General features: G+C 40.9%; 1 pseudogene; it reads left to right on the top strand.

Annotated features, from left to right (window-relative positions):
* The first annotated feature begins 1,076 nt into the window (after positions 1–1,076).
* Positions 1,077–1,195, top strand: LOC123725267 (uncharacterized; annotated as a pseudogene).
* Positions 1,196–8,459: the final 7,264 nt, after the last annotated feature.

Below are 8,459 nucleotides of genomic sequence, written 5' to 3'. Positions count from 1 at the left end.
ATGACAAGTAAAAATTGGGGAGTGTTTTTTGGGGAAAGTATGTGTGGGAGGAATTGGTTTTATTTGGTGTGTGTGATGAATGGGATGGGGTTAATGTGTATTTGTTGAATGTTGTTAGGTATGCTATTTTTTTGTGGGAGAAATGATGCATATTTTGAGGTGAAGAGGGTAATGGTGTGGAGTATTTTATAGCATTGTTTAATAAGCACATAGATATGTTTTATTGTTATAGAATGGAACATTTTAATATTGATGAAGCTTTTGTTGATGGGAGTGGGTTAACTGCAAGGGTGGATGGTGGAGGAATCACATATGATTTTTGAAAGCATTGTTTTGGTATTTTATTTGGTTTTTATAGTTGATAGGGGGTTGCTGTTAACCTGTTTCTTTTTTGTTTCTTTTTGTGAGTGGAGTTTGTCTTAGTCTTGACTGTATTTATCTATTCTTTTTTTTAAAATTATTTATTTATTTGAGTTCTTTGACTTGATATGGGGTGAATGGTTCACCTGCCTATGTTAGTCCTAGAGTTTGTGTATTGTTCATTCTATAGATATTGTAATTGAATAGAGATATATATATACACACACAATTATTATATATTTTTTTTAAATACGCCTGATTTCGTCTGATCTTGGAAGCTAAGCAGTGTCAGGTCTGGTTAGTACTTTCTTGGGAGACAGCTTGGGAATACCAGGTGCTGTAAGCTTTTTGCCCAGTCGAGTATACTCTTCTATACACAATAATGATATAATTGCCATTTTAAAAGGGAATGGATATTCTACTTCCTCAAAGTTTTTTTGAGTTGCATAAACTTGAAATAGTCTATCCAACTCTTCTTCCATGGCTTACGGCCATACTATCCTGAATACTCCTAATCTCGAAAGCTAAGCAGGGGCAGGCTTGGTTGGGTGATCGCTTGGAATACCAGGTGCTGTAAGCTTTTTGCCCAGTCGAGTATACTCTTCTATAAACAATAATGATATGATGGCCATTTTAAAATGGAATGGCGATCCCCTTTCCTCAAAGTTTTTTGAGTTACTTAAACTTGAAATAGTCTATCCAACTCTTCTTCCATGGCTTACGGCCATACTATCCTCAATACGCCCGATCTCTTCTGATCTCAAAAGCTATGCAGCGTCAGGCCTGGTCAGTACTTGGTTGGGGGACCGCTAGGGAATATCAGGTGCTGTAAGCTTTTTGTCCAGTCGAGTATACTCTTCTTCCATGGCTTATGGCCATTACATCCTGAATACTCCCGATCTCGTCTGGTCTCTGAAGCTATGCATTGTCAGGGCTGGTTGGGAGAACATTTGGGAATACCAGGTGCAGTAAGCTTATTGCCCAGTCGAGTATACTCTTCTAAACACAAATATAATATAACTTCCATTTTAAAATGGAATGGATATTCTACTTCCTCAAAGTTTCTTGAGTTGCATAAACTTGAAATAGTCTATCCAACTCTTCTTCAATGGCTTACGGCCATACTGATCTTGCAAGCTAAGCAAGGTCAGGCCAAGTTAGTACTTGGATGGGAGACTGCTTGGGAATACCAGGTGCTGTAAGCTTTTTGTCCAGTCGAGTATGCTCTTCTATACACTATAATGGCCATTTTAAAATGGAATTTCTATCCCACTTTCTCAAAGTTTTTGAGTCACAAAAACTTCAAATAGTCTATCCAACTCTTATTACTTGGCTTATGGCCATACCACCCTGAATACGCCCCTTTTTGGAATTTCAGGAAGTGAATGAGCAGCAGGTGTCTGTGTTTGAGAGAGAGAAAATTGTTTTTTTTGTGGTTTATTTGATACATTAAGTTTTAAAGTTTGTGTGTAAGTGTAGTTTATTTTATTCTTGAACATTTGCGTTATTATCCCCCAACGACGTGAGCAGTTTGGGGGATTCTGCTTAAAATAACCGGACGGACGCCATGGCTTCAACATCAAGAATACCATCGACGACGAGAAAGGACAAAAGTGAAAAAATAATTTCAAATGAAGAGCTGAGTAGAAGAAAGTATGAGAAAGAGCTGACGGTGCACGTGGAAGTCATTGGAGAAGACAAAATAACAACAATGGAATTGCTGAGAGGAATAAGAGAAGTGTGTGGAACAATACTTGGATGTAGAACGAAAGATGGAAATAAGTATGAAGTAACCATGTCGCACGTGAATGGAAAAGAAAGACTAATGGACGGGCTAAAGATAAAGAACTGTCAAATCATGGCTAAAGAACTGGGGAACGATGAACTTGTGGTTTCCTTTTTGAATTTGCCTGCATATATCACGGATGATGAAATACATGATAAATTACAGGGCTGGAAAGTGAACACGACAACGCCGATCAAGAGGAGGATATGGCCAGGAACAGACATTGTAGACGGGACGAGATTTTGCAAGGTGAAGTTTACGGACAGTGTGCAATCTTTGCCATATTCAACCAAATTCAATACAGTCGAGGGATTTGAATACTTCCGTGTGATCCATGACAATCAAGTTAAGGTACGTCGACTATGCACTCAGCCGAGGCACATACTTAAGGATTGCCAGGAATTCACATGTCATAAATGTAGTGAACAAGGGCATTATGCCAGAGAATGCTTGAACATCGTTAATGTGTGTAGAATGTGTGACAGACCTAAAGATAGATGTAAATGTACGAAGGGAAAGGAGAACTTATTTTTGCAAACAATGGACCTCACTTCTGAGGAAGATGAGGGGAGAGTGGCTATGGAGAGAGAGGAAGAGAGTGATATGGAAAGTGTGTCGCAGGTGATTCCAGAGACAGTTGCAGATATGCTTGGAGAGTATGTAAGGTCTTCTGGCAATACACGAGATGCAGTCTTAGTCTCTGCTGCGGGAACAGCAGCACATGATGGGTGAACTAGATACACAGGTAGAGATGGTGCAAGGTGCTTCTCAGGTGCCTGAGCCAGTCTAAAGCCTGTGTAAAAATGACACCAAACAGAGGGCTGGGTCCACTGAAGTCGATGGCACTACTTCTTATGGATCCCTTCGTGCGCCAATCCCGTTAGGGGGATCGATTTGACAACACCCAGTGAAATTGCAGCGCGCCAAATTCAAAAACAGAAATACTCATAATAAGAATTCATAAATCATACAAGTGTTATACATCGGTTTAAAGATGAACTTCTTGTTAATCCAGCCGCAGTGTCAAATTTCAAAAAAGCTTTTTGAAAAAAAAGCAAACCATGAGATTATCTGAGGACAGCACCCCGCATACAAATGCATGACAAACATTTTTCAACCAGGGAGATGCGACACGAAAGTCAGAAATAACGATATAATTCATGCCTTACCTTTGAAGATCTTCTTCTGTTGGCACTCCAATATGTCCCAGAAACATCACAAATGGTCCTTTTGTTCGATAAATTCCGTCGTTATATCCCCCAAATGTCCATTTATTTGGCGCGTTTGATTCAGAAAATACACCGGTTCCAACTCGCCCAACATGACTACAAAGTATCTAATAAGTTACCTGTAAACTTGATCCAAACATTTCAAACAAGTTTCCTAATCCAACTTTAGGTATTTTAAAACGTAAATAATCAATAAAATTTAAGATGGAACATACTGTGTTCAATAGCGGATAAAATGAAGGTGGAGCGAGTTCCAGGTCGCGTGCACCAAACAAAAAAGTACAATTGGCTTGACACTCAAAAAGGAAAGGGCTACTTCTTTATTTCTCAAAGGAAAAACATCAACCAATTTCTAAAGACTGTTGACATCTAGTGGAAGCCATAGGAACTGCAAGCATATTTCTATTAAAAAGGGATTGCCATGGAAAACAGATTGAGCTCAAAACATTTTTTCCCTGGATGGATTGTGCTCAGGATTTCGCCTGCCAAATCAGTTCTGTTATTCTCACAGACATTATTTTAACAGTTTTGGAAACTTTAGAGTCCTAATCTACCAATTATATGCATATCCTAGCTTCTGGACCTGAGTAGCAGGCAGTTTACTTTGGGCACGCTTTTCATCCAAAATTCCGAATGCTGCCCCCTACCCTAGTGAGGTTAAATGGGCTGATGGCGAAGTAGACATACTTGGTATTCATATCACAAAATATATAAATAAGCTCTCCACAACGAATTTCAATAGAAAACTGAAAAAATAGACAAGATCCTGCAGCCAAGGAGAGGTAAATACCTTTCTATTTATGGAAAAATTGCCCTGAATAACTCCTTAGTCATATCTCAGTTTACTCACTTATGGCGCTGCCTACTCCTGATGATTCGTTTTTCAAATCATATGAGAAAAAAATATTTTGCTTTATCTGGGACGCTAAACGAGACAAAATTAAGCATGCCTATCTATATAATGAATATGAATTGGGTGGGATGAGATTATTAAATATAAAAGCACTAAACCTCTCTCCAAAAGCTTCACTTATTCAAAAGTTTTAATTGAACCCTGAATGGTTCTCAAGTAGATTACAAAGAAAAACTCATCCATTGTTTAAAAATTGCCTTTTTGCCTTTGTGCACATTGCCATGTCTCATTTTCGTATAATTGAAAATTATACTTTTTTCAAAGTATCTCTCTTTTTCAAACAAGCATTGCAGAGCTGGCTACAATTGCAATGTCATCCCCCTGAAAAGATAGACCAAATATTATGGCTGAACTCAGATGTGCTGGTTGATAAAATACCTGTATTTATGGGAAAGATGTTTGAAAAGGGTATTTTATTGTTAAATGATATTGTAAATTGGAACGGTAGAGTTATGCCCTTCATGGAGTTCAGAATCAGAATTGTACGGAAGGTCTGCTCTATCCAAGAGTACAACTAATTGATTACAGCATTACCCCAAAAATGGAGGAGGCGGGTGGCAGCGGGAGGAGTTGGGAACTGGTCTGTGTCCAATATAAAGGATCAAAACTGGCAGAGGAATAAAAATAGCATAACTAGGAAAGTATGCCAGTTTCATTTGAGGACCAGGATGTTGACAACTGTGCCATACAGATTGCAAAATATTTGGGAAGAGACTTTTGATGTATCAAATTTATTTATATAACCCTTCTTACATCAGCTGATATCTCAAAGTGCTGTACAGAAACCCAGCCTAAAACCCCAAACAGCAAGTAATGCAGGTGTAGAAGCACGGTGGCTAGGAAAAACTCCCTAGAAAGGCCAAAACCTAGGAAGAAACCTAGAGAGGAACCAGGCTATGAGGGGTGGCCAGTCCTCCTCTGGCTGTGCCGGGTGGAGATTATAACAGCACATGGCCAAGATGTTCAAATGTTCATAAATGACCAGCATGGTCAAATAATAATAATCACAGTAATTGTCGAGGGTGCAACAAGTCAGCACCTCAAGAGTAAATGTCAGTTGGCTTTTCATAGCCGATCATTGAGAGTATCTCTACCGCTCCTGCTGTCTCTAGAGAGTTGAAAACAGCAGGTCTGGGACAGCTAGCACGTCCGGTGAACAGGACAGGGTTCCATAGCTGCAGGCAGAACAGTTGAAACTGGAACAGCTGCACGGCCAGATGGACTGGGGACAGCAAGGAGTCATCATGCCAGGTAGTCCTGAGGCATGGTCCTAGGGCTCAGGTACTCCGAGAGAGAGAAAGAGAGAGAGAGAATTAGAGAGAGCATACATAATTCACACAGGACACCGGATAAGACAGGAGAAATACTCCAGATATAACAGACTGACTCTAGCCCCCCGACACAAACTACTGCAGCATAAATACTGGAGGCTGAGACAGGAGGGGTCAAGAGACACTGTGGCCCCATCCGATGATACCCCCGGACAGGGCCAAACAGGCGGGCTATAACCCCACCCACTTTGCCAAAGCACAGCCCCCACACCACTAGAGGGATATCGTCAACCACCAACTTACCATCCTGAGACAAGGCCGAGTATAGCCCACAAAGCACGTCCGATTCCATGGTACATGGTGTATGGAGTTGATATATAAAGCAACTCAAGATTCAAGACTATGCTTTGAGCTAAAATTATTATATAGAATTCTTGCCACCAACAAAATGTTGAATATTTGGGGCATAAAATCATCTCTGCAGATTTTGTTGTGAGGATGCATAATCAATAGACCATATATTTTAGTATTGCCCTCAGGTAGCCTGTTTCTGCTCTCAGGTTCAGGAATGGCTGAAAATGCATAGCATTAATCTAAAATTGACCCTAGAAATAGTGCTGTTAGGAGATCTGGAGAGACCGGGTCAGTCAATTACTAATATACTAACACTCTTAGTAAAAGTATTTATCTTCAACTCGCAATATGTGGATTTTATTAAATTTGATAGATTGAAATTGTACGTTAAACATCACAGCATATTTGAAAGATATATGTTTCGTAGAAATCCGAAGAGGGTGGCCAGCAGCAGAAATAGGTGGGATGGGCTGAGGGAAGCTGAGGGTTGGGATGAGGGAGTGGAGTTGCTGTGCGGGAGATAGAATGATGGTCAAAGATAAAAGTAAAAAATAAAGTCAAAATAAAACATAATAAAAAGTAAGTTTGAATGACACTGAGGGGCATTGTTTTTATAGTTAATGCCGGTTTTCCTGAGGCTGATGCACTGCAGGTGTTTGTACACATGCATATACACACACTCATTCAAATAAACGCATACAAGAACACACACATGCATGTAATAGTGTCAGACATGCACACAAACATATACATTTGGCTTTGCTGTTATGATTTTATTTGTTCTTAGTTTTATTTTATTTTTTGCATTGTTGTTTGCTGTTTTCTTCTGACTTTTTTTTTACTCTTCAGTTCATTCTCTTGGTTGTTGGTGCATTGGGTGGTTCTTGGGAGTGGGGAATGGAATTAAATGTATTTAGATTTTTCTTCTTGGAGGGGACTGTGGGAGGGGTCTCGAATGGTTGAGGGACAGCTAATGGGGAACTGTGGGGGGATCTTGGAGGGTTCGAGTTCACGGTTTTTGGCCTGGTGGGAGATCTGTTAATGTGCCCTTGAGCAGGGCATTGACCCTGGATGCTTCTGTGTCGCTCTGAATGGGAGTCTGTTGGATGAGCAAGTGTATTATTGTATGTTTCGGATATTCAATAAAAAAATAAAAAGATGAATGTTAAATTATTTCTGTCTTTTATGAAATTAGGGTCCTACCCTGTTCATGTAAAAATGACAAAATACACAGACTGTTTAAAACAAAACTTTTGTTATGGTGAACCTGGTCAATCAAAATAAAATCTGAATTGTTGAAAACCCCGATAAGCAGTGGTGTGATTTTGTTGTCTGTGCCCAGGAAGATGTGCTTGTGCAGCAACTGCATCTTAACCCGGAGGCCATAGGAGTGATCAGAGAGAAGTCTGTTACTTCAACGTGTACATGCAAACGTGTACATGCAAAAGTACACTACATATGCAAAAGTATGTGGACACCCCTTCAAATTAGTGGATTCGACAATTTCAGCCACACCCGTTGCTGACAGGTACATAAAATCAAGCACACAGCCATTCTACTGCCATAGACAAACATTGGCAGTAGAATGGCCTTACGGAAGAGCTCAGTGACCTTCAAGGTGGCACCGTCATAGGATGCCACCTTTCCAAAAGGTCAGTTCATCAAATGTCTGCCCTGCCTGAGCTGCCCCGGTCAACTGTAAATGCTGTTATTGTAATGTGGAAATGTTTAGGAGCAACAACGGCTCAGCCACAAAGTGGTAGGCCACACAAGCTCATAGAACGTGACCACACAAAAAACGTCTGTCCTCGGTTGCAACACTTACTACCGAGTTCCAAACTGCCTCGTCAGAAGCTTCATGAAGCCTAAGATCACCATGCGCTATGCCAAGCATCAGCTGGAGTGATGTAACGCTTGCCACCATTGGACTCTACAGCAGTGGAAACGCGTTCTATGGAGTGATGAATCACGCTTCACAATCTGGCAGTCTGACGGACTAATCTGGGTTTGGCGGATGCCTGGAGAATGCTACCTGCCCCAATGCATAGTGCCAACTGTAAAGTTTGGCGGAGGAGGAATAATGGTCTGGGGTTGTTTTTCATGGTTCGAGCTAGGCCTCTTAGGTCAAGTGGAAGGAAATTCTTAATGCTATAGCATACAATGATATTCTAGACGATTCTGTGCTTCCAACTTTGAGGCAACAGTTTGGAGAAGGCCTGTTTCTGCATGACAATGCCACCATGCACAAAGCGAGGTCCGTACAGAAATGGTTTGTCGAGAGCGGTGTGGAAGAACTTGACTGGACTGCACAAAGCCTTGACCTCAACCTTATCGAACACCTTTGGGATGAATTGGAATGCTGACTGCGAGCCAAGCCTAATCGCCCAACATCTGTGCCCGACCTCACTAATGCTCTTGTGGCTGAATGTAAGCAAGTCCCTGCAGCAATGTTCCAACATCTAGCAGGAAGCCTTTCCAGAAGAGTGGAGGCTGTTATAGCAGCAAAGGGGGGACCAACTCCATATTAATGCCTATTTTGGAATGAG

Source organism: Salmo salar, chromosome ssa11, assembly GCF_905237065.1.
Source record: "Salmo salar chromosome ssa11, Ssal_v3.1, whole genome shotgun sequence".
NCBI lineage: Eukaryota > Metazoa > Chordata > Actinopteri > Salmoniformes > Salmonidae > Salmo > Salmo salar.
This window is presented reverse-complemented; position numbering and strand designations above follow the sequence as displayed.